Here is a 26,135-nt window from a genome sequence, read left to right on the forward strand (position 1 = left end):
ACTAACTAAACCTCTGACATTTTCACTTCTCTTGCTCACCTCAGGAAGTGGATTGAGCAGAGTAAATCAGCTCCTCCGCTGCAGCTCTGAGGCTTATCATCACTCAAACCAGGCACAGGCCAGATGAGGCAACAAGCGTGAGGCAAAACGGAGAAAAGCCAAACACATTACTATTTTGAGAGTATCGGCAGCCTTGTTTATAATAGATCATCTGAGAAAATCGCTCCCATGTCCTGTTTGTTGGCAACCAGAATGACATTACCAGACTCATTAGTGAGACAAATTTAATACTGGCAGCCTTTTGCCAACAAGAAGCTATTGCTGGTTTGTCCACAAAACAGTCTATAATACCCTCTGACAACGCACAGATAATGCTCTTTTCAGTGCCTGTGTGTCACTGAGACCAATATTCATTAGAAAAGCAGTAAAGATGAGCTCCCTTATCAACAGACCCATTTAATTTGACACACACACACACACACACACAAAGTCCACTACTGTCTCTCAGTATAAGAAAGCCAGAGGGAACAAATGTACTACAGCAGATATGCTGCAAATAAAGCATTACACTTACATGAATGACAAAGTTTAGATTTTAAAAATATGTATATGTAGTAAAAAATAAGTATATGTGGTATCATATACAGTCATGTGAAAAAACAAATACACCCCATGGATATTGTTGGCTTTTTTGACATATTTGGACAAGCAAACATTTGATCATCTTTGAAACAGTGCCTATTAATAAAGTTGATATACTTGAACAAAACCACAAGGAAGATGACCTTTCTATTTTTAATCATTTATTCAACAGAAATATCAATAGATTTGATATTCTTCTGTGGAAAATGTAAGTACACCCTTAGCCTCAGAAGCTAAGGAAGTAACTTCTTGTAGGCATTTTGCATAATTGTCCACAAGGAATTTTTGACCTCTCTTCCATGCGATATTCTTTCAGTTTCAAGATGTTTGAGGGGTTTCTTGCATGTGCTGACTGTTTTGTTGGGACGGCCAGTCCTGGACAAATTGGCAATTTTCATAGGCAAATTGGCCAGATTCATATGCATCCACAACCTTTATTTCTGAAGGCCTTACAGAACTCTTTAGATCTTGGCATGACGACACAACACACCTCAATAACAAAGGAGACACCAGACACTAGATATGAGAGGGGTATAAATAAGACTGGTTCCACCTGCACTCCCTAAGCAGGTTCTAATCACTGGCACCCAATCTTCAACACCCGATTCTAATTTTATGAATTTGAAGGTGTGAAGTAAGGGTGTACTTACTTTTTTCCATGTGGCTGATCTGTTTTTTGTTAATTTAAATGTCAATTTTATGTATCATTTGATAGCATGTATTACCTTTATTAATATTCACTGTTTCAAAGAGGGTCAAATGTTTGCTTGTCCAAATATGTAAAAAAAAACAACAACAAAAAACAACAACAACAAAACAAACAAACAAAAAAAACAAAACAACAATTTCCACAGAGTGTACTTATTTTTTCACTTGACTGTATATGTATAGTACATATATGTGTAGCATAGGTCACAGATCTGCATTTACATCATGGATTTTTACAATGGTTTTCGAATGCAGCTCAGCCAATCAGATTTCAGACCTGAAACGATCCATTTTTTTTTTTTTTTTATCCAAAGTTGTTTGCCTTTAACCATTTCAAATCAAATCCTTACATGCTTTAATGTTTCAGTCTGCATGTGCATCTTCAAAAGACGCTTTCTCAGCGTTACCATTAGTAGCGTAGGTCCCATTCAACTTCTTGTAGGCGCCAGTAAAGTGTCGGCAGTGATGAAAATTTCTTCTCCAATATTAGCATTTAAAAACTCCGTTGCTCACTGTTTACTTTTTCAATGGTGGTAATGATGGCACGTTGCTTGAGCTGTTGTCATGGTGACAAAATGGCCCCCAAAGCTCAGACATCACCGGTTCTTCAGCTGAAGAGCAGAAGCCTTTTGATGCTGGAACTAAACTGATTTCGATGGCAGAGAACGGACTCTTTTGTCGTGGAAATTAGCAGAAACTAGCAAAAAAAAAATTTGCCAAGGAAAACAATCACAAGGTCTCACAAAAAAAACAAACAAATAAATAAATAAAATTACAAACAGAATCATCCAAATTAGTAATGCACATTGAAACAGTGTTAAGTATCTCCTCAAGCAGCGGAAGGATGGAGAAAATTACTTTGAAGCTAATGCCTCTCATCCAATTTATCAGTAGTCAGGGGATTAGAACTGTTATTAGCAAAAAGCTTAGAATATTATGGCCTGGGAGGGAGATTAAACGCAACCCTCATCAATTGGAGACAAGAGAGGAACAAACTGCCCAATGGAGCCATTACTGCTCACGTGTCCAATTTGCACAAAAAAACCCCCAAAAAACTAAAACAAAACCCAGTTTATTTCTGTCCTAAGAACTGGACTCCAGCACCAGAACGTTTCTGAGCCACTCGCAGCCACGTAAAACACACAGCTGGAGAGTAAGGCTTGGGCATGGAGAAGCAATTCATAATAGTTTCCAGTGGATGACATGTTGGAGCTGCAGGGAGTGTAAGGATTATGCTTTAATCAGACCGAGCTGCACTGCACTACACACACACACACACACACACACACACACACACACACACACACACACACACACACACACACACATCATGAGGCTCTCCTGACAAAGTGCCAAGCTGCACTAATGAACAGTGCTTTTAGCTCTTCTCTCCTATCGGTTTTCCTCTCTTTTTTTTCCCCCTTTTCTTTGGGGAAATCTACCACAGTCTATAAAGATTAAGAGATATGGAGGCTTGAGACTGCAAGCAGAAACCATCCGTCTTTCGTTGTAGGCATCATCAGAGAACCTAAACTGCACAGCTGGAGAACAGACAGAACAGTGCAGTGTCTGAGTATGTGTGTGTGTGGTTCTGGCGTCTTACCCTGCTCCATTCACAAGAGAACGTGTGTGTGAGCCCTCATCTCTTGTGCCCCGTGCTTCAGGCTTCTCTGTTAGTCCATCTGGACGAATGCTCGAGTGTGTGTCCTCCTTCCAACCTGCAATGAAGCAAACGGTGGTTATCACAGTGTAAAGAAACGAAGACTGCAGAGCAACAACGTGCACGTTCATTTTACTGCCGTATTACACGACATGAAAGCACACCTTTTCAAACATCACAGCTGACCTCGTATTACAGTTTTATATATTTTAAATATACACACACACACAGTACTGTGCAAAAGTTTTAGGCACATGCAAAGAAAAAAAGATGCCTTCAAAAATAATGAAATGAAATGTTTCTACATTAAAAAACAAACAAACAAAAAAAACACTGTAAAGAGCAGTAAACATTAGTAAATGAAACAAAGTCAATATTCGGTGTGACAAAAAAATAAAAATAGAAAAATACTAGTCTCCGGTACAGTTAGTGCAGTTTTATAAGGAAATGAGCTGTAAGTTTTATTGAGCGTCTTGCAGAACCAGTCATGGTTCTTCTGGAGACTTTGACTGTCGCACTTGCTTCTTATTTTGCAGCAAAACCTAACAACCTTCATTGTGTTTTTGTCTGAAAAGTGTCGCTTGCATAATACGCGGCTTTCTTTAATCACAAACGTTTTTTTCTGTAACATTGAAATTTTGTGCTCAAAAACTAATGTTTGGGAATCTAAAATGTTTTTTTGTACTGTGTTTTCAGGTTTTGTGGAGTGTTTAAATTTCATTGCAATTTTTTTTCTATTAAGAATCAGTTAATTAATATACTAAGGTTTCTCTACTTTTTAACACGGTTATATTTTAATGTTCAGATTTTCTTTTCTTTTTTTTTTTTTTACCCCTTCATACTGGGTACCATAGCAATTCTTCTTTGCGTTGCTTAATTTGTCATATATTATATTATAACTATATAATACCACGTACAATACAGAAGAAAACTATAAGCCTTTAAACAAACCACTATTTGTTATGCTATGGGAGCTTTTTATCTGATTTCACAGATTCCAGAGATGCTTTTTGTTGGTGTTTTGATTACATGAAGCACTGGAAATAAAAAAGAAAAACAACAACAACAACAACAACAACAACGAGGTGTGGCTAATGTTTTAACTTCTTAATTTCTTGCAAAATACATCACCATTACCACGCGAAGCAATATTCACAGCATGGCCCCAAAAAAAGTCGCACACTAATATTTTGTTGCACCGCCCTCAGCTTTGATTATGGCATGCGTTCCTCATGGCATAGTTTCGACAACCTTATGCAACATCACATTCATTCTTGGCTGAGATCTTGTATTGAGGTCGGTGAGAGTCGAATCGCTCTGTAAAGTCTTCTCCAGCACATCCCAAACACTTTCAATGGGGTTAAGGTCAGGACTCTGTGGTGGCCAATTCAGTGTGAAAATGATTCCTCGTGCTCCCTGAACCACTCATTCACAACTTGAGCCCGATGAAGCTTGGCATTGTCATCCTGGAATATGCCTGTGCTGTCAGGGAAGAACAAAAATCTATTGATGGGATAACCTGGTCATTCAGGCACTCAGCTGACTTCATTTTATTGTCGCATAATGTTACCGAGCCTAGACCTGACCAACTGAACAAACCCCCAGATCATAACACTGCCTCCAGAGGCTTTTCCATTGCTGCATGGTCCAGTCGTGTGTACATGTTCCTGTGAGATACACTGGTGTCCTTTGGAGGATGTCAAGCCCAGTGTTCCCAGAATAGACTCACTAAACATCAATGAATGAGCCCTTTTTGAACCATTAAGGAGTTTGTATATATGAGATCGATAGACAGAGAGATAGATAGAGATGGATCTCATATTTCTTTGGAAATAAAGCTTCATAAAATTATATTTTCCCTAGATATCTACTTAATAATCACAAACCATTATCATTCAGCCATAATAACGGCACACAATTTTTTTGTCTTCCTGATGCTGACTACCCTGACCAGGAGTGATGCTACACATTTTTACATCCAGCCATATTGACTTGAAGGCCTTAAATAGCTCGTAATCTATGGCGCAGAAACAAATACATATGTGTAATTGTGCCTATGATGAATTTACAGGCTCGTCGACAGCCAGATCATTAATGTGCTGATGATCCATCAATCACAATGTGCCAGGCCTGGCTGAGCCTCTTCAGCCAGCAATTAATCTCCACCATATAACCTTCAACTAGCACCCGAGGAGAGGGTTGTTTTAGGAAAACACTGCCCTAAATCATAAAGCAGAAAGTGTTTTTTTTTTTTTTTTTTTTTTAAATAAATAAATTGTGTTTATTGACTTTTTGACAAAGCACTTGGTGTAAATCAGGTATTAGAAAATGTACAAGACACTGTCAGATACAAGGAATGGCAATTAGAACAGTGTTATACGAATGAAATGTGTGGGAAAAGTTTATGATTACACACACAGACAAGCAGATGGTTGGGTATAACTAATGAGTCGGTAATTAAAAAAATAAAAAGGTTTAAAAACTAAACAGAGCAGCAACATTCCAGATAACTAAAAGCCTTGTTTGTTTTTTTAAACACATTTAAACCACTGTGCACCAAAGAAACAGTAGCATGAAGAGATGACAGACCACATCAAATCTTTATAGCAACATTACACTGATCTTTTTTTTTTTTTAAACTTTAAAATGTATATTTTATTGCTGGATTACAGACGCTATAAATCATAAATGATCGTGAATTGTCATCATTATAGGAAGTGTTTTCAAAGAGTCTGAAAATCACAGAACTGCTTCCTTGACCTGAACTGATGTTGGTTTAAATCCCCCTCTCACTCTCCCTCCTGTTTTATCATCCAAATTACAGCTGGCCACTGACGTAAGTATGGCTATTTAGGCATTCCTGCAGGCTGCACTTAGCTAAGCTCTAGCACTGTGGAAGGGATGGAGGGGAGGAGGGAAGTGCACTTGAGGAGCGTGACATTAAACAGGCTTTTCAATCGGCCCAGCTGTCTTCAGTAGATCACACAAGCTTAAGCTCATTTCACCTTTGTGGAGCGACACGGCGAGTCCCAGGGCTGCGGTTCTGAGGCAGTGTGTTTAACGTGCACGACGTGAAGTTAAACCACTTCTCAGCGGTGAGGAAGTGGTGAAGTGGTGTGCACTGTGCAGATGCATAGACAATAAGATGTATGGCTGTGAAAGTGAACTAAGGTCGTTTCCACACCAGTGTATTTTTTTTTTTTAAGTGTGAAAGCTGAACCAAAGAACTGATCCTTGGGCCTCTTAAATGGTGGTCTGGGGCTCACTTCCAACAAACCATCAGGTGTGGAAGCACTATATGGCCAAAAATTTGTGGACACCTGACCATCACTCCTATGTGCTTATTGAACAGTCCATTCCAGGTATAGTCCCTTTGCTGTTATAATAACCTCCACTCTACAGGGAAGGCTTTCCAATAGATTTTTGTACATGGCTGTGGGGATTTGTGATCATTCAGCCACAAGAGCATTAGTGAGGTCAGGGAGTGATGTTGATTGATGAGGAGGTCTGGGGTGCAGTCAGAGTTCCAGTTCAACCAACACAAAGGTGTTCAGTGGGTTTGAGGTGCAAGCCACTAGAGTTCTTCCACTCCAACCTTGGCAAACCATATCTTCATAGAGCTCGCTTTGTGAACAGGATCACTGTCATGCAGGAACAGGTTTGGGCTTCTTAATTCCATTGAAGGGAAACTGCAATGCTACAGCATACAAAGAAATCCTATACAATTTTCCTAAAGTGCTTCCAGGTTTGTGGCAGAACCACATGTGGGTGTGATGGTCAGGTGTCCACATACTTTTGGCCACAGTGTAGATGGAACATCTTACTGATATTTAAAAAGACTTTCATCGGACTGGACCACTTAATTAGTTTGCCATTGTGATGCAGATGCTTGCACTGAGAGCATCTTTTTAAAAAAAAAAACAAAAAAACAAACAAACAAAAAAAAAAAACCCCGCATGACACATGCCAGCATGGCTAAAAGTCTTCTTATAGGTTAAACAGCTCATTGTTTGCAGGAAAACCTACACGAGGATCCAAAACACATTATTCTTCACCACTTAAGTGTTAGTACCAAAGGAATATCATAAACAGCAAATTGATGAAACTAGCAGCACAAAAGTGACGTGCTGTATGGAATTGCACACACACGATTCACGGGAGGAATTCTTTTATGTGGAAGCTATTAGACCCAAGTAAAAAAAAGATGCTAAAGCCACCCACCATCACCCTGTTCAAAGTGATCAATATTACAAAAATATCCTGTTTGCAAGCCAGAGCACTGCTTTACTCCTCTAGAATGTGTATGCATTTGATCATAAAGACAAAGAGAACACACACACACACACACACACACACACACACACACAGAGGACAGCAAAGCTTAGATACTGTTCGAAAGATTTGATCAGAAATACCAGCACAGCAAGAGAATGTTATAACAGAAGCAAGTCAGAAGGAAAACAGTGTGTGAAAACTCATCGGCATTGCTCGCGTGGCAATTCTCTGAGGATAACTAGCTCTGGTATGTACATCTGGAGGAACAGGGGGAGTTGAAATGGCACTGCAAGGCAGATCTTGCACACTAACAGGACTGAGCATGCTGTAATGATCAAGGCCAGGACACGGGGAGTAGAGGACCTTGAACAATAACAAGCACAGCAGCCATTTAAGACATATGACAAAAATTTACAAGAAAATTACAAAAGATTACAAGCCAAGTTGCAGAGCTAAGTGAAACAAACTAAATAAATAAGACCAAAAATGCATAATGACACTGGTTAAGGCAGTGTCGAAGATGATGGTCTGTAGAAATAATGTAGTGTGTGTGTGAGAGAGAGAGAGAGAGAGAGAGAGATGTAGGGCATCTGTTCTGCAGCTGCAGTTATGTTCCTCACACTATCTGCGCCAACTATGGTAACTGTCTCCAGTACTTTGAAAAGAAAACCTGAGAAAGTCTGCATGCTGAAGCATTTTTTGGATTTAGCAGTCAGAGCACGCGAGTGGCTTTGTGGTCATTCTTAGCAGCCATTGTGCAGTTAAATTCTGTATTTTATAATACTGCATCTGCCTACATGCACAAGAGACAAACTAAGATTAGAGCAATCGCCAACAAATCTCATTTCAAGTGGCGTAAGCCCTACATGGAACGCCCGTTTGTTGTGCCTTCCAGTGACAAGCAACCAACTTCCTGTTTACACTTGTATGCGCATGCCCAGTGTGCACGAATGGTCATGTGACCTGCGTTTCCGGTCGTGTAGTGTGAACGGAGATCGTTTCTGGAACACAGCAGGAACGCCGGTGTGGACGAGGATCGTTTTCGTTTTAAAACAGAAACGCACTAGTGTAAACAGGCCCTTAGTTGTGCTGTTCATTTCATCTCTGTTCCAATGTCATTGTAGAGAGGTGTGAATCGTTTGCCCAGCAATCACTCTGCTCACCAGCAGCTAAACAGAGTCACGATACTCTACACACAGAAACCCAACAGAGTCCTGATTAATCTTATACCAGACTTTCGGCGATAAAATAATTAATTTGTTTATACCGATTGAAAATATGTCAGTATTGTAAGAACGGGTTAAACAATACATCTTTGTCTGTTTCATATTAGACTTGGGTTACCTAGAACGTCTGCCATACAAGTCCCTGTGAATTATTGTTTCTATAGTAACAACTCACAGTCAGAGCCACTGTTAGTAGAAAATTAATCAACGTCTCCTGATCAATCTGATTCGAGAATTGAACAGTGCTGTGGTATAAATGTAGTTCATTTACTACACAAACATGCATCAAATGGGAGATAAATACCAGTGAACATCCACTAATAAATAAATTTTATATATATATATATATATATATATATATATATATATATATATATATATATATATATATATATATATATATATATATATATATATATAAAATTATTATTTTTTTTTTTCCCCATTTTCTGAAACTAGATATTCCCAAAAGGCCTCAGAACATCAGTCTCTAAACTACAGCTCTTCATAAACAGTGTGTGTGTTTTGCGGTAGCAGTTTATTTTATTTATTGTTCTGCACAGCACATATTTGGCTTGGAGAAGAGTGATGGAGCCCCAGGAGGAGGACTGCTTGTTTTACAGGTACACATGTTTAAAATAATATTCATATCACACTGTATTACATCATCCGACACAGTGTTGTACCACAGCCCTCTATTGGGATTGGCCTGTCAAAGGCAAGCAGACGGAGAGATCATGAGGAGAGAAACAGGCTTACTCCTTCACAAACAGAAAGAGAGAAAAAGAAAGAGGAAAAACAGCCGCAATAAAACGTCGATTGAGCTGTTTCTGAGCAGGGACATCCGTCCTGCAAGATAAACATCTCATTCCAACTCCCTGTTGTGCCATCTGGACCGGGTCCAATACACACATCGCAAACATAACTCGATCCATATGTCTACTCACACGGAGTTTTGGATTAGAGCTGTGTAAAATAAATAAATAAATAAATAGGATTCAAATCATGATCCTGATTCGTTTGGTTCAAGAACAGAAGAACCGTTCTCAGGCAATCATTGAGTAAAACAGAGCATCATGATTTCTTCATATCCTCCAAGAGCAGTGGACATAGAGGTACCACACTCACCTGAAGCTAGTCTCTAGAACAAAAACGGGGAGAATACAACGTTGGAAAGCTGTGAATGAATTTTAAATGTAAAATGATTATCCTAATCAAATGTTTATTGTGTACTGATTCATTATATTCCCAATTACTAAACAAACAGTGAATGAAACAAATTATTCAGGTGAATGGTTCATATAACCATCCATCCATTTTCCATATTTCTTATGGAGCCTATCTTAGGAAAGGCAGGGTACACCCTGGATGGGGTGCCAAATCATCTCAGAGCACACTCACACACTCACAATGGACAACCTGGAAATGCCAATCAGCCTACAACTCATGCCTTTGGACTGAGGGAGGAAACCGGAGTACCCAGAGGAAACCCCCGAAGCGTGGGGAGAACATGCAAACTCTCTGCAAACAGGAAAGAGACAGGGTTCGAACCCCCCAGCCCAGAGGTTCAAGGCAAACATGCTAACTGCAAGGCAAATATGCTAACAACTGGGGGGGGGGGGGGCACAGTGGCTTAGTGAATATAAGCACTTAATAATGCTGATGGCATGACAGATTGTCTGATACATGTCAGAAATTTATAAAATAAATAAATAAATAAGTATATAATAAAAAAATTAAAAAAGGAGTTTGCTGGCTGAACATGTCTCAGAGGAAGCACATGCAAGTCCTCATCCTGCTGGGTTGATTGCTGTTATGTGATGGGGAGAGCTAGCTGGTGGGTGAGAAATGGCAAATAACCAAATTAGAAGAAAACAGTGTAAATAGGCAACATAAAGTTCAGCAGTTAATGATTAGCACATTTGCCTGGCACCTCCAGGGTTGGGGGTTCGAATCCCACCTCTGCCCTGTGCACGTGGAGTTTGCAGGTTCTCCCCATGCTTCAGGGGTTTCCTCCCCAAGTCCAAAGACATGCACTGTCGCTTGATTGGCATTTCCGAATTGTCCGTAGGGTGTGAATGAGTGTGCGAATGCATGTACGATTGTGCCCCGTCATGGGTTGTGGCACCTCATCCAGGGTGTCCCCCGCCTTGTACCCAGAGTTCCCTGGGGCAGGCTCCAGGCTCCATCGTGACTCTGTGTAGGATGGATGGAAGTTCAGCAGTAGCATTATTCAACTGAAACGCTGGAATGAGACTAAAGCAGTAATAAACAGCAGCTGGTTTTGTTCAGCTCTTGTGTTACAAGTGTGCCAGTGAGTCTGGATAAAGTCCACATGATGCACGAAATCAGAAAACTATACACAAGGATTCTCTGAATCCAAGGAAGATTAAGAGACAAGTGTCCTTTGAGCCTACTTGTGAGTTAAGATGTCCTCTGCATTTCAGATACTGCAGGGCAGATAAATATATTCACAACAAATCATCTCACACTCCATCATTCAATTTCTGTCTTCCAGAGCATTAAAGATTCATACGAGTGTTTCAAATACAACCAAGACAAGGATAGTGAAAGCTATTTCTGTAGCTGAAAAAAAAAAAAGCTAGAGAGGGTCAGAAAGAAGGGAAGAGAGCAGCTCCATGTTGCTGTAAAACCTGATTAGTCACCAGGCAGAGAATACTTGCAGACAGACAGGCGACTATGTAATGCATTCAAGTCTATATGAACGCATAATAACCACAAAGACACAAAGACTGGCTAAAGAAATTTGATCTGAAACACACACTGATACAATTAATGATAATAAAAGATTAAACAAATAGATTTGAGATACAAGAGGAAAAAAAAAAAAAACAAACACTGACCTTGTGCTGTCCAACAATGAACAGCATTTCCACTCACTTTTGCTCTCTGACTTTTTATTTGTTGCAAGATTGAGTGTCTCTTTCTCAGCTTATTTCCATTTTGCATAAAATATGACCTCATTAATAATAGATGTGCACTTGAAAGGAAAATGCATTCTGTCTCATTCTTGATTTATAGCTCTGCCAGATAATGGTGCTATAAGAATGGTCAGGCAAAGAACATCTTAATGGAGATGTTTTTTTTTTATTTATTTTATTTTATTCTCTCTCAACAAATCCTTTCTAAAATGAGTACAATTTTGTCAGGAGTGGACTTCCCATCCTCCTACGACAGTTTGAAACCAGTTTTGTATTTTGTGCATATGATAACCTGAATGGATGTGCCAGGTGTAAAATAAATAAATAAATAAATAAATAATTTTAAAAAAAGCTAAAAAGATAAAGTTAAAAGAAAAAAAGAAAATCACAAAAATTCACAAAACAGCACAAAGTGTGATATTGCAAAAAAGGTGACGGCATATTGAGCATGTCACAGTGTCTCAGTGACCGCGTTTGGCTGAAACTCTAAAGTCGTGTGAATTTTCTAAAGAGGAGCACCAAACAGCTGACAGAAATACAAAAAAAATTTGACTCACCGAAAAATAAAATCGACGCTTCGAATTGATTGAACAATCGGACGGACTTTTCAATAAAGCACTCACTCACTCATTAAGTGCTGCCGAAGTTATTAGAGTTTCTTCACTGACTCTCCTAAAAAGCCATTAACAATACAGAGATAAAAACTCCAGCAACAGTGCTTTATCCAAAAAAAAAAAAAAAAAAGGTTTTTGTTGAATCCCAGATGGATGTCCTCGAGGCCCCTTAAACTTTCTAGTCATAAAAGTGGCCTCGGTGATGTGTGTTCGCCTCTGACCCTGGAAAAGCTTTCTGCCCAGTCACGGTGAATTATGGGAACAAAAAGAGAGCTGAAAGGGTGTGTGTGTCGTGGCCAGGGAGATGCAATAAGCTTTTTTACAAACTCGCATGATTCTGACGCTGTGTTTACACCTTGCCTTAACACAGAGTCTATATCTACATATTTGTAACTGGATGACGTGCGAATTTGACCTGGATACTCGTTAACAGCTTGTACTGATATACCTTTGTGTAGTAATGGACAAGTGGAAACCGTTCACTGGATTAAATGCAAGTGCACGTGTTATTAAATGCATGAGCTGGGAAACAGTCAGACCTTTTTAGTACTAAAACTGACTATGCACATTTAAGGCATCAGTGCTTCTGGGAATGTTCTGATCCTGCAGTTTGTTCATCGTGACACAGGTAAGTGCCCTGTTTTATGGCAGCATGCTGACTAATCCATCTTTAACTTCAGCCTGAACCCAACTGAAACAATTAGGCACGAACCATAATAGAAACAAACTGCAAAAGCCAGATTAGCTAAAGGTCAGGGGAACAGGTATTAAAAAGTACAGGATGAGTCTTAAATGGGTTTCTATTGACCATATAGTGCACGACAGACATTACACGTTTTTATGTTGGAAGCCGTTCGGGATTTGGTTTACCCTTGGGTCTGAGGTTCACCGTTACCATAAACGACCATGAAGAAACATCATGTCAGTCTGATCATGGAAATAAGTAAGTGCGTGCATAGAGCCTGGAGCAACAAGAATGGATTATTGTTTGCATTACTGGAACAAAAAAGTACAAATTATTTATGCCATTAATTTGGAAATGTCAGCTTAGAAATGATCCATTTTGTTTTTATGGGTCTCTCAAATTCAAGTAGATTAGGAGTATAAGTAGTCTTGTATAACTGAGATTAGACAGCAGCGATGTTGAATTGTCAACTCTGATTGGTCAGAAGGTGCAGATTGATTTTCTGTAACAGCAGCTGTGATGGTAGCGCCACATTTATATTAATGAGCTTGCTCTAATACAGAAGCGTTTCTATGGTAACAAGCTGACACAGGGACTCGTATGGTGGAAACTTCACACAAGCACATTGTAAAAATGTGTGTTATTGGTGATATGGTGAAGTGTTCTCTGAGGAGATGTTCATTTAGCACTATTGGAAGGAGTCTCCACTCTCGATGTTTTGTAACAATCAGAGGTCAAGTTTTCCGACGTGAGAAAGTCTTTACTCGGCTATACGACGAGGTGCAAGGTTATTATTCTTATTAATCTTATTAACTTCAAGAAAGAGGGGAGGGGTAGGATTGTGAGGACATGTCTGTTTAGAACTAACTTGTTTAGCCGATGGACCACAACTATATATAACTATAAACAGGAAGAAAAAAAATTGTATTATTAAATTAAAGTTATTTATTAAATAAAAAAATGCTAGCATTGACAAACTGCTGTGGTATAATGCGAATAAAACACTTTGGAGGAGCTGTTGTGAGGAAAAGAACACAGTCTGGGGTGGTAATGGTATCACACCACCAATCCCACTAGACCAGGGGTGTCCAATCTTATCCGGAAAGGGCTGGTGTGGGTGCAGGCTTTCATTCCAACCAAGCAGGAGCCACACCTGATTCCACCTGTTTAATCAGTTGACCTCGGTTTTCAATAGACTCAGGTGTGGCTTCTGCTTGGTTGGAATGAAAACCTGCGTCCACACCGGTCCTTTCTGGATAAGATTGGATACCCCTGCACTAGACCTTCAGCATGCGAAATTTCCATTGACTTCCATTCGTACGCATGTAAACACTGGAGACTGGCACGAAGTAGTTTCTCATTCCTCTGTGTTTCAAAGTTCAAGTTCGGTGAACTCTGACCTGTGAATTCGTATCATTTGAAGACGTGTGACCAATTGAAGATCGACACGTCACGACGTGAGCACTTCAGAACGATTAAAGCCGTGTCACACCATCCGGTTTTAAAAGAATATAAAAAAAAAAAATCAAACATTTAAAGAGAAGTTGCCTGGATTGCGGTGCTGTTGCATACAGGAACATACGGTATATATTAACATTGGCATGTGATGTCATATCCAGTTGCCGCCCATATTTGCAGCGGTCTCTGAAGAAATTTCGCATGCTGAAAGTCCAGTGTGGCCGCCGCCTTGCAAAGATGGCTGCAGAGTAGACAGACTTTACTATAGAGACTTTGCTGGGTCTCGTGTCTCCCATGCAATATGCAAATAAGGTAACTAGCAAGACTGTGTGTGGGAGTCAGCCAGCTGTCAGTATGCAGGAATAGGATCACCAGAGATTCTTACAGTATGAAAAAAGTCATTCGTTTTTTTTTCCCGCCCCAGAAGATCTTTTGCTATTTGGTGGTCTGTGTTTTTGCTGGAATAATTTAATGCCACTCCATTCTGTGAGCATTTACTTTCTGCCTAATGCCAGCCTGATGCACTGCATTTCCACCTGCCAGATATGCAGAAGATCTACACAAGTGGTAGACTGATCCGACCGTTTTCCGATTGCAACGTGTGCTTTTATAATGTGGACAAAAGCTGTCTGAGAAAAAGCATGTTAATGCGAGGTATAAGCAGGGCCTGGAGCTCAGCTGCAAATTTTCTACGCTTCTCCAAAAGGCTTTGCATGCATTTGGATGCGCCATCTTGCTCACACATTCCCTCCATATAGAGCCCACACTACCAGTTTATTAGGTACTAAATAGTTCTTTTGTCTACCCCAAAATAAATGAAAGTTAATAGTTTTATTATTATTATTATTATTATTATTATTATTATTACACTAAATGCTAATCTAGGGGTCGCAATTAAACAGGAAACACTGTAAGCTGTGCGCTTGCATGGTGGATTTTAGCCTGCTGGAGTACTCCTGCAGTGCTTTCTCCATTCCACAGTATTTTAATGCTCATAATGGCTCGGTATATCCCTCTCATCCTCAGCAGGTCAGAGGCGTGATGCTGCTACATCTGCACAGCACTGCTGCCAAACAGTGCAAAATGCAAAACGCACAACAAAGCAAATAGTCAAGCCTTCCCTCAAAGTGGGGCCAAAAGGTTCAAATATCAGCAGCCGAAAAGAAAAGGAGAAAGAAAAAAAAAAAAAAAGAGAGAGAGAGAGAAAAGATAGCAGAAAACTAAGAGACCTTTTCCACATATAAACTCTGACTTCAAACCCTGTGGAGCATTAACGACGGCTCATACTGTGCACTGAAGTCAATGCAAATGAAGTCTTTTAAAGGATCTCCTAACTAGGCCACCTAAGAAGGACCGCTCCGGGCTATAGAACACGCTCGGCTCTAGGGGAACTCGGGAGGGTTCAGAGAGAGCGCTGACCTGTCAGAGTCACCCCGGCTTGGATTAAAACCAACACCCTGGAGCGTGCACTCTTAAAAGGAAAGGAGTTGAAAGCTTGATCTGGACTCGCTGCATCTTATGGCGCACAGATAAAGAAGACGAGGGGGGAAAAAAGGGTGCGATTTTAAAGCTCTGTCGATTTCTTGAGACGAGAAACCAAACGAGCCGTGAGAGCAAACGGTTGCGAGGCTGAAAGCTGGTGTCTGACTGCAGACCGAGCGTGTGCGATTATTCATTGATGATAAATGCCTGGCACACACGGGCTAATGCTTCGGTGATGGCATTTGACAAACCCACAGAGCATCAGGGAGCCTAGGGAGTGTGTTACTCATTGCAGGGCTCCTGCTGTGAGAACAGAGATACAGCAACACACCATGAGACACAGACAAACATGGAATGACTTTCATCATGAAGGCTGTTTTTTTGGCACCCACAGCCACTATGTTGGGGTTGAGTGTGAGGGCTTGAGCCACCAGTCAGTTAAAGGCCAAGCTTGAATGCTGAGCATCTTGTTGCTTTCTGGACTAGTCTGGAATATTAAGCAGCCAAAGTGTGAAATAAAAAGCCTTTTACTGATGTCGTGATCTCGCATCACCATCTGATAAAACGCATTGGGGGGGAGTAGATAAGGACGAGTCTCTGAGGAGGAAAGGGGAAAGATTAGTCACCCGCATCTCAACTGTGCATATGCACAAGATATTATGCGCTAATCAAAGGCGTCCCTTTCATATCAGGATTATGATTCATGCTCTGCAATAAGAGACAGAGCAAAGAGGAAGAAAAAAGGAAAAAGAAAGATGCACAGAAGCGGAGAGAGACATTCAGGCTTAAAGAGAGCGATGTGAGAAAGTAGGACAGCAGGAGGCTGTTTCAGGACATCCATCACTCCTCTTCCACATCAAAGCACGCTGGCTGACAGCGATCTGAGACAGGCAGCCGGAACTGAGCCGTTCAATCAATCTCCGCTCAATCGTTCCACCCACTAACATGTTACAAACGCATGTTAGCAGCTTTGTATCGGACACGCTGTAAATCAAGTGCTGGTTGTATGTTGGGAAACGGCCAGTCCAAGTCCTGGATGCTACCTCCCACCCATTCACTACATCTTTTGTACACTCTTCTGTCCACGAGCTTCAGAATCTTGAAGTCGTAATCTGATTTCTGCTTTCTGCTCTTCAACACACAAGCTCTCACTAAAACAAACACTGACACAATGAGCTTTTCCGAAGAACATGTAGTCGCTGGACTGTGCTCATACCAGGTGTCTTACACACAATGTCCTCCTTCTGAACATCCTTTCGACACACTGCATACTCTCGGACTTTGCTCCGCTTCACCTGAATACTGTAATGATCTATAAACCCACCATCTGGTGTCAGCCAGAAAAGGATGTGCTCCCTTTTGAATCTGGTTCCTCTCAAGGTTTCTTCCACATGTCTTTCAGGGAGTTTTTCCCCTTGACATGGTTGCCTCAGGCTTGCTCATTAGGGATCTGGATTTCTGTAAAGCTGCTTTGTGACTAGGGTTGTTATGGTGTCACGGTGAGTCACGGTGTATGATTGGATGGTTATTTCACACGGGGCATGAGTAATTTTGACAGTGTTGGCTCAGTGGTTAAGGCACAGGGCTAGTCATCAGAAGGTTGTTAGTTCAAGCCTCAGCTGGGACATGCGAAAAAAAGAATTTTCACTGTAGAGTTGTGTGTGTGTATATATATATAAATATATATGAGAAAGATTTCCACCTTTCTTCTTACCTTACCATTGAATTTTTCAAAACACTAATTGAAAGACATCAGTATTTATTTTTCCTTACTCCTACATTCATCCATATTGCATCTGGCGGCTTCCATCAGCAGCTGCGTTTACATGGACAACAATAATCCACTCTAAACCCGATTAAGACCATACTTTGATTAAGAAACTACCATGTAAACAGCAATTTTTACTTACCTTAATCTAATTAAGGTCATACTCGAATTAAGCTCTAACCGAGTTAAGACAGGTGGAGTACTCCTGTTTTAGTCGCATTATGGACGTGTATTACAGACATGTAAACACCTTAATCACACTATGAACGTCGTGTGAGAGTTTTCACCGCATTTTGCGACAGGACACGATCACACACGGCAGTTTTATGTTTTACGGCGAACAAGAGAGCACGGCTGCGTCTCAAACCGCGTACTTGCCTACTATAGGCCTGTAGTGGGGGAAAAATACATGTATCTCGGCTACTATACAGACAGTAAATACGCGGTTTGGGACGCAGCCCACAGCTTCAAGCAGTTGTCTATTAGCACGTACAGCATGACAAATAATTAAATGAACTTAAAGCGTTCGAAAAAAAAATTCAATAAAGACACCCAAAACTGTATACGGTACCATAACGAAGATGAACTATATGTTGATACGTGAAATTCTGGAGGGACATCGGACGGCGTAGCGCAGTGACGTAATGACGCGGGCTGTTAATCTAATTATGTTCTATAAGATGTAAAAGGGAACATGACAGGAGTATTCTAAAAGCGACTCGTGTAAACACCTTAATCACATTATTATCTTAATCAGAGTAAGGTCAATAATTAGATTACTGCTGTCCATGTAAATGTAGTCACTGACTACGTCGTGGTCTTTCAGCTTATAATATGATAAATACTGAAAGTGAGAGATTATATAGAAATGACGTTCATTAAAAAATAACTTGGGATTTTGTTGTACATTTGGGTTAATTTTTAATTAAAACTCAGTTAATACAGTGATAGTTTTAGACTAGGTTATCATACCGTAAACATTTCAAACAATAGCGCCAATACTTGTGCCTAAATGTCTACTGTTAAAAACCTAATACATATAAAACTGAACTGAAAACATCCACAACACACATTTTTTTTTTAATTAGTTCGTGGCGAATATAGTGGTTGCCCATATACAATTGATTTATTTACAAAAAGCACCAGACTCTCTAGCAAAACCTAGACTAGCAAATACTGAATCATCTTCAGATTGCGAACAGCCATTATTTCAGGAACGGGAGACGGCTCTACACTGACTGCATGACACACAGAACCCATTTACACTGGACATTTTATATGTCTTGTATCTGGATTTTATGATACAGCATCATATTTTTAAAGTTTCCTTGTGTGTGCTATAATGTTGACTGTACATTAGAAGTGGGTTTGGTTATTAAATGTGCCCTGGAGAGACTGATGCACTTACAAATGTGTAGCATGCGGCTTAAAATCTGTCCCAGGTCTCAAGAAATGATTTAAGCGATCCGGTTTTAATCAGTTTTAAATGCGTCTTGGGTGCAACTCCACCTCTGATTATTCCCTATCTGGATATAATCCTGATACTTAAGTGCAGATAGAGTAATAAATAAATAAATAAATAAATAAATAAATAATCAACCCACACACCACACACTTGCTGTGCTGAGTCAAATGGATTACGAACTCTCAGGATATCAGAGATGGAGCAGGATAAAAGTGATCCATTACTGAAAAAGGAAACGAGGAAGTCGAAAGCACTTCAGACTATCCAATTTATAAGTCACTAAACCTGAGACACTACTTCAGTCCACCCTTTGAGTGGCAATTACACGGTTCTTGAGACTCAAACGTGATGCAATCCACTTTAACAACAAACTCGATGGTGTTTCGTGCCAATCCTTCTGCTAAGACTGAGGTCCAAACAAGATTTGGAAAGCTCCATTAAATGTGAAAGCTGTCATATGAGGAATAAAACACAAAGAAAACAGGAGCACGACACATGGAATTACTAACGCTTAATCCGATAACGAATGCAGGACGACTGAAACGATGTGCGACTGAATCTAAACGCACGCTGATGCCGGGATGTTCACAGTCAGAACTGAACGTGGTGTCAGTGACTTGGGAAGAACAGCTGGATGCACAGCGTCAAAAAGCACAGGAAGCCAAAATCAAAGCCTAAGTGTGGGTTTAAAATGAAAGATATGACAGAAACAACACTCGAGTAAAGTTGAGCATGAAGAACATGACAACAAGACAACACTCCAGTCATGGAAGGTTGAAAAAAGACCCAATTAATCGTAGTACAAAACAATGAAAACAAGTGTCATATTAAACTTCTGGGCAAATTAAGATCCTGTAAATATTTGAAGCATAATAACCCATCACATGAATTCTTCAATTACAATAATTCAGTGTTCACAATGCTTCTTTTTCTTATAAAAACAATAACTACCACCATTATTATTATTATTATTATTATTAATCCTTATTTGTAAGTCGCTTTAAATAAAAGGCGTTTGCTAAATTAATAAATGTCAAATGTATTATTATTATTATTATTATTATTGAAAATTTAAAAATTACTTTGTTTAACTTTTTTTATTAAATTATTTTACTATTAAAAATATATAGTAATGGGGGCGGCTGTGGTTCAGGTGGTAGAGCAGGTTGTCCACTAATCGTAGGGTTGGCGGTTCGATTCCCGGCGCACATGACTCCACACACTGAAGTGTCATTGGGCAAGACACTGAACCCCAAGTTGCTCCCGATGGCAAGTTAGCGCCTTGCATGGCATCTCTATTACCATTGGTGTGTGTGTGTGTGTGTGTGTGTGTGAGAATGGGTGAATGAGACACAGTGTAAAGCGTTTTGGATAAAAGCGCTATATAAGTGCACCATTTACCATTTACTATTAATATTAATTATGCCATTCTCTGTCTGAATACTCGATTCTGATTGGCTGGAAGGTGTGCATTCAAACTATAATGCACAGGTAGTTCCAGTCAGTTTGATCACCGTTCTAAATTCATGCGCTGCCTATAGACATCTGTAACCATAGTAACATACAGTTACAGATGCATACAGTAGTTAAACTCGTTATTAGTAGAACGCGTTATTAGTATAAACACGGCACAGACGCAGGTAAATCACACACGCACATCTCTCGCATTCTCTCATAACTATTTATTATAATTCATTCAGATAAATATAATCTTATTGCATTACTTTATCTCCGTGTATGATTTAGAGTGGGCAGAATTCTAGATCCAGAGACCCGTATATAAAATGACTAACAAAAATGTTAACCTTTATCTTTTCCATCAAATTTTCACTGCAAACATCAATGACTGCTTTAACATCCTTGCAATGCTAGCAAGTGACCATGGTATACGCGGGATAATCCACGGCTAGGTGTGCATTACACGATTTTAACGCATCTGCGGAGGCAACCACCATCAGTTTCACGTCAGGCGTTTCTTTACTTCCATGTCATGTTTTAAAATCGTGTAATGCACACCTAGGCGTGGATTATCCCTTACTTACACTAATTGCGTTTAAAAGTTTGAGATTTTCCTGTTGAAAAACATCTCTCATTTTCAACCCAAACTGCCATCTTGTGATGTCACACTCAGCTTCACACACAACCAATCAGGAGCGCCGCTTTCTGCAGCCTTCAGATCATCCTCGTTAGTTCGTGCATACAAGTCAGGAGGTCATGACTATGACACAATGTGCTTAAGAGTTTTTGCTCAGAACTTTAAGAACCACAAAAATAGTCCATCAGGTAAGAGAAAACATCTGTTCTTAGTCAAAATAAATTCTTAAAGTTAAAATAATTTGAAAATAACTTTACCACTGTTTACCACAACCTGCTCCATCTCTTTTATTGTTTTCCATGCCCATTTATACAGGCTGGCTGACGCACTGGATTATGGGAAATGCTGGCATCAATATAAATGAATCAATTACTTAAAAATATATACATACAATTTTAAAAAAAAATTAAAAAACAGCCAGGTGAAGGCACCATTCTATGCAAACCTTTAATTCAGACGTGACTCAATGCCTTTCTGTCTCTGAACACAGCTTCAGCAGGCAGCACTGTTTCTATTCCAGACACACCCTTTCCTCCTGCTCCGACCTTTCTGCACTCTCTTTTCCTCTTGTTATTCATTTCCTTTCTTCCCGTCTGCCTCACATTTCCCCTCTCGTTTCTCACTTATTTTCCTTCTGCTTTTCTCCAGTTCCCGTTTCCTCTCTCGCTCCGGTCCCTTTGTTCTTCCTTCTTTCCGAACTTCTTTTAAAAAATGCAAATCTAGTTCTCAACACGGCACAAACGAATATCTAAAAGACGCCAACGAGAGCCGATGAGTCATTTAGAGAACACGTTAATAAATAAAGGAGTAAAGGATAAATATAAATGATTGTATAATCAAAGCGTTTTACAATACAAGGAGTCTTACGAAATATGGCATGGTGTGATTACAAATTATGGCAAGTTCACAACGGCATACGATGTATGCCCGCCAGTCAGCTTCACAAATCCTGACAGGGAAAGGCGCACCAAATCTGCTGTGTGTTTACAAAGGTCTACAAAAATCCCTGATACACGCCTACCATCCGCTTCCATTGCTCTGGATTAGGCATAATTAGTAAAGAGAGGCGCCCTAATTTTTCACTGCTTATTAAAATTCATCCGAAATATGAAAAAAACAAAAACAAAAAAAACAAAACAAAAAAAGAGGCTTTGTAATATCCACCGAGCCAAACGTATTCTGCAGCTGCAGGTCTGTGAACATGTTCTGGAAATCTACGACAGCGCCGGTGATCTTTAACACTCACCCAGAGCAGACCTCTCTGCTTTCCACCACTCGCGTCAGAGAGAAATGCTCTTAAGGGGCATGTGTGAAACTTTGTGCACTCGTAAGAGCAGAGTAGAGCAGAGAGAGCACCGAGCCAGGCTTTCTAACAACACGTTATTCCACTGGGAAATGGAGGACTGCAGGAAAAACAAAACTCAACCAACCAGGTGGAAGTGAGCACTGTACGCAGGTGTCTGTTTGACGTGAAACACGTTTTAAAATGATTTAACGCACATCGTCGGTATTTTTTTTTTTAAAACAAATATCAAAAACTTCCCACTTAGTTTCTCAATATACAGCATGATGAGAAAAACCAACATGAAAATGTTTTTGACAAGCAAAAGTACAGCACTTATGAATAAATTTATAGTTATATGACAGATTTTTGTGTGTGTGTGTGTGTGTGTGTGTGTGTTTGTCTACTACAAAAAGCTAAAAATCAAACCAGCAGGTAAAGCAGGACATGTGCACCGATCAGCCATAACGGATCTGCTGTGAACATCTATGGATTTACATCAGTACATCCGCTTCACACTCGGCCACATCACAACCCGCTCACGGACTGGATTCCGAGAACAGCACAGCCGATGTTTTAATCCTTACTTATCACAAAGTTAAGTGAGTAAATACACACATACATACACACATCTCTCACACACACAATAATTATATATATACAGGTTACAACACAAATAACACCTTTATTACACACACACACACACACACACACACACACACACACACACACACACACACACACACACACACACACACACACACGGCTAGGTGACAAAAAAAAAGCATATTGTGATTTGTGATTAAAGTATATATTAAAGAAGAAACTGATGAAATTGTAAGGTGTCATGGACAAAAGATTATCCTGTATTGAAGTGACCAAAATTGTTTTGTTCCCCCCCCCCCAAGTCTCACAAACACAATTTATCAGTACACTTACCTGGAGACTTCGAAAGGTCAGAATGCTCACAAAAACACAAACAATTCTGGTACATTCGCATTTTGCAGGCTTCTGAAAGCTCCACATGGCAAAAGCCAATACTGCAAAGACGATTAACAAACGACACGGACATTAAGACGAGTCATGTTGTCTAAACAGCAGCCTGTAACATGTAGGACACAAATGACAGGAATACTATTGGAACAATAGAACTAAAAGCAAATCTGTACTTTTCTAAAGCAAAAATAAATAAATAAATCAAATCATGTTTGAATAAGTGTGAAAGATGTGTGAAAAAAAAAAAATCCAAGGCACGTAATTAAGGGCGGTCGGTCGTGCAGCCCGAAAGCCTGCAATAAACTGAAAGACAGAAAGTAAACAACTGACCCCAAACATGATATTAGCGTCCTGACTCTGTGGAGACCTTTGTTCTCAGAGCTTTCTGTGCGCTCTTTGATGTGAAGTGTCGTAATTGAAAGGAAAATATAGCCAGCTCGCCGGTGCAAAGAAGAAAAAAGAAAAAAAAAAAAACCTGTTTTCAGAGCACGCTCCAAATGAGCAGATGGTTAAGGTGCTGCTCTTCTTCAAACGAGACCATGCTTGGCTTGCGTCGGTGGTACGAGAGCAGATTCCAGATTGGGCGCTAACAGGAGAGGAGTGCAATACACACACGCTTGTTTGTGGTGGCATGCATGTTGTGTGTGGGCATACAAGCATGTGTGCATCAGTGAGCACAAAACGGTCGTTTCCTGGACGGTGCTGATTGTATTTAATAACAGTCTGCACAGAACAACCTTCCACAACTAGTGAGAAATAAGCATGTGTCTATTAGTATGTATATAAACCGATAACCACTGAGGTGACGTGAATAACACTGATTATCTCATTACAGTGCCTCCTGCCAGTGGTGCAAGATAGATATCTCTCTCATTATATATATATATATATATATATATGTTTATATATATATATATATATATATATATATATATATATATATATATATATATATATATATATATATATATATATATATAAAATTTAGGAGCAAGTGAACAGTCAGTTCTTGAAGATTTGTTGGAAACAGGAAGAAAGGGCCAGCGTAAAGATGTGAGCGACTTTGACTTTGAAGAGCCAGACTGCGATGGCTAGACGACGGCTTGGACAGAGCATCTCCAAAATGACAGGTGTTTTGGTTAGTACCTACCAAAAGTGGACTAAGGAAGGAAAACCGGTGAACCGGCAACAGGGTCATGGCCGCACAAGGCTCATTGAAGCATGCTGGGAGCGAAGGCTAACCCGTCTGGTCCGATCCCACAAAAGAGCTACTGTAGCACAAACTGCTGAAACAGTTAATGATGACTATGACAGAAAAGTGTCAGAACACACAGTGCATCACCTCCTTGACGATTCAGAGCCGTTTTGGCGGCAGGAGGGGGCAGTTACCAACAAACATCACTGCGAAAGACCGTGCAAAACAATGTCATGCAATTGCTATTTCACCAATTCAAATACTTTTCCACAAAAAAACCTCTGCAAACGGAATCGCAAAATTAGAAGGAGGTTTAAAAAAAATTTTTTTTAAAAAAACCTTCAGCAGAATCAAGCATTTTTGGCTGCAACAAACACAAACAGCTTAGAAAAATCCTGTACGCACTGAAACAAAAATTGACTACTAACTCGCATGCCAACATCTTATGTTTATACCTGAAAAAGATCTAGTGAGTAGTTCTGTAGACAGAAATTGATGAGAAAAAGCAAAGCAGAACGTCCAGACAGGTTCGAGCGGACAGGAAGGATACAGTAACTCAAATAACCACTCTTTACAACCGAGGTGAGCAGAAAAGCATCTCAGAATGCGCCACATGCCGAACCTTGAGGTGGATGGACTACAACAGCAGAAGATCTCATCAGGTTCTACTCCGATCTACAGGATCACTGAAACTTGACAGCTGAAGAATGGAAAAAGACCAGGCGTGGTTTTATACACATACTGCAACACGACTGGCTGAGCCATGTATCTTATTAACAATCATATGGAATTGTATACCATTATATGCAATTTCTCAGTACAATCCTTCAAAATCCAGACATCTATTCAAACCACAAGGCATTTGTTAGTACACATCAATTTAAATGAACACTTTGGAATATATTTGTGTGTGTGGGTAAAGAATAAAAAAAAAAGAAAAGAAAAGAAAAGAAAAGAAAAGAACATCTGAAGACCAACTCACAGCAGGGAATGAAACTCTCGTCTCCTGACAGTTTTTATTTCTAACCTGTCAACAAGAGACTTCCTTAAACCATGTTTCCTTGACAACTCTTTCCTTTACAATGAAGGCAGCAAAGATGATCCGTAAAAAAAAATAAAAATAAATAAAATCACCAACTCTGCCCAGACGAATGTGTTAATAGTGCAATACAGAACAGTAGTGCAAGATCTAGTGTAACTGACATGCTGGAAATAAAAAGCATTTAAGAAATAAATGGCTGAATGCATTCAATTTTCTTTAGCTAGCCTGAACATGACTAGCTCTCCCAAACATAAATAACATTTTATCTATCTATCTATCTATCTATCTATCCATCCATCTAAATATCCAGTCTTGAATAATTGGCAATGTAATAACAGACTTGAGAAAGCATGGAAACATTTGGAAAAATTCATGTACATCACTGGTAGCTAGGCATTTATTATGGGTCTGAAAACTACGATGGGGTTTTAGGGTCACTATTCTCAAAATCTTATTTTTTTATTTGTTAAACAAAGTTATAACATTTAGTCTCAAAACCGATTGTACGAAACCGTGTACTGTGACCGTACGTACTGCATGTGATGCAGTACCTACTGCACGGCTGTTGAAACAGTACGTACTAATGGGTATACGTGTGTA

General features: G+C 39.7%; 1 protein-coding gene across 1 annotated transcript in view; it reads right to left on the bottom strand.

The window, feature by feature from the left end:
• Nucleotides 1-26,135, bottom strand: part of glceb (glucuronic acid epimerase b) — a 67,713-nt gene that overhangs the window by 21,741 nt on the left and 19,837 nt on the right. Inside the window, exon 2 of the mRNA XM_053616662.1 lies at nucleotides 2,954-3,068. The gene's annotated coding sequence lies outside the window, so the exon portion shown is untranslated. The remainder of the gene's footprint in view (nucleotides 1-2,953; nucleotides 3,069-26,135) is intronic.

This window comes from Ictalurus furcatus, chromosome 27, assembly GCF_023375685.1.
Source record: "Ictalurus furcatus strain D&B chromosome 27, Billie_1.0, whole genome shotgun sequence".
NCBI lineage: Eukaryota > Metazoa > Chordata > Actinopteri > Siluriformes > Ictaluridae > Ictalurus > Ictalurus furcatus.